This window comes from Chrysochloris asiatica, unplaced genomic scaffold, assembly GCF_000296735.1.
Source record: "Chrysochloris asiatica unplaced genomic scaffold, ChrAsi1.0 scaffold00318, whole genome shotgun sequence".
Classification (NCBI taxonomy): domain Eukaryota; kingdom Metazoa; phylum Chordata; class Mammalia; order Afrosoricida; family Chrysochloridae; genus Chrysochloris; species Chrysochloris asiatica.
The window spans coordinates 631,336-633,407 of record NW_006408836.1 but is presented as its reverse complement, the minus strand read 5'-3'; positions in this window follow the sequence as shown (position 1 = coordinate 633,407).

Genomic DNA, 2,072 nt, shown 5'->3' with positions numbered 1-2,072 from the left:
AAGGTCAGCAGTTTGAATCTACCAGTTGCTCCATGGGAGAAAGATGAGGTTTTCTGCTCCCTTAAAGATTTACAGACTTGGAAACCCTGTACAGAGAGAGCACTAAGAATAGACTTGACAGCACACCACCACCACACAAATGTAGCTCAGGAGTCCTGGTGTGGTGCTGTAGGATAAACACTGGGCTGCTAACCATAAGTTTGACTGTTCAAACCCACCAACAACTCTTAGAAAACCCAATAAAGGGTTGGAATGAGTCAGAACAGACTCGAAGACATTTAGCAATAACAACACTGAGACTATACCTATCCCTGCCCCATAAGTATTAAGCTTACTCCTAGTCCCCACCTACAAGTTTAGGTTAACCTCCCCTTCATTCTTAGGCTTTGGTAAGACATCAACTATACGACAGCTTATGTCTGCTTTACTATGTCTATGTTTACTTTACACACATTTACTACATTTACACTGTCATTCACTGTCAAGTTAATGAGAATTTAGGGCATGATCTCTTCATAACATAAAACTACAACATGTTGCTTGCTTTCAGGCCTCTGTTTACATTAAAATACTTATTTAAATCAAGGTCTGAAACATACTCTAGAGAAAAGACCAAAATGTTCTCTTAAAATTGCTCGTTCTGCCTGGGTTGGAGATTGAATTTTGCCTCATTGTTCATGTATTGTGTTATCTTTGAAATTGGCTTGTTTGTTTTCTGTCTATGTTTTAAGAGTTCTCTGTGTGTTTTGAATGCAAGTCCTTTATCAGATATGCATCTGGCAAATATTTTCTCCCAGTATGTGGTTTTCCTTTTCATTATTTTTATAGTGTCTTTCACAGAGCACAAGTTTAAATTTTAATGAAGTCAATTAATTAAGTTTTTCCCCCATGGACTCAATTTTTAATGTTGTATCTAATAACTCATTGTCAAACTCAAGTTCATCTACATTTTCCTCCTGTGATATTTTCTTGAAGTGCATTTTGTATTTAGTTCTATGCCCCAATTTGAGTTAATTTCTGTGTAAGATGTGGCATAGAAAATATGGTACCCAGGGAAACTGACACACTATGATCAAAACTGAGGCATAGCTGAGTAAAACATTTGGGCCTTCACACCCAAGATTTCTCCAAAAAGATATAATGATTTATAATGGCAAGAATATTTGAGCAAAGCAACAATGAAGCAGTTTCTTTAATAAATTCAGTAAAAGAATGTGCAATTTTATATTCAATCAAGTTTTAAAAAAATATTCAGACTATGAAAATTACATTTACACATGGAAAAAAACACTTGAGGAATACTGTATCCACAAATCTTCCTAAATTAATCCATTAAGAGATGTGCTTCATCCAAGCAAGAGCTACCTGGGGGAAAATTGGCAAAAGGCTGATGTGGTTGTTGTTAGGTGCCATTGACTTGGTGCACACTCATAGTAACCTTATGTATAACAGTACGAAACACTGCGCAGTCCTCAGCTAACCTCAAATATGTTGCCACGCTTGAGGCCATTGATGCTGCCACTTTGCCAATCCATCTTGCTGGATATCTTCCTCTTTTTCTCCGACCCTTTACCTTACCAAACATGATACCTGCCTTTGCCTCCAGTGACTGGTCCTCCTGAAAATATTTCCAAAGTATGGGAGATGAAGTTTGGCCATTCTGGCCTCCAAGGAGCACTCTGGCTGCACTTCTTCCAACACAGATCTGTTTCTTGTTTTGGCATCACATGGCACATTCAATATTCTCCTCCAACACAGTAACACAAATGCATCGGTTTTTCTACATTCTTCACTGTCCAGTTCTGTGCAGCAGATTTGCCTAATGCAATACGTCCTTTGATTTCTTGACTGCTACTTCCATGAGTGTTGATTCAAGAGGAATGAAGTCCTTGACAACTTCAATCTTTTCTCCGTTGATAAGAATCTTGTTTATTGGTCCAGTGGTGACTTTTGTTTTCTTTACATTGAGATGCAATCCACACTGAATTCGAAGGCTGTGGTCTTTGATCTTCATCAGTAAATGTTTTAAGTCCTCTTAACTTTCAGCAAGCAAGGTTGTATCATCGGCATAT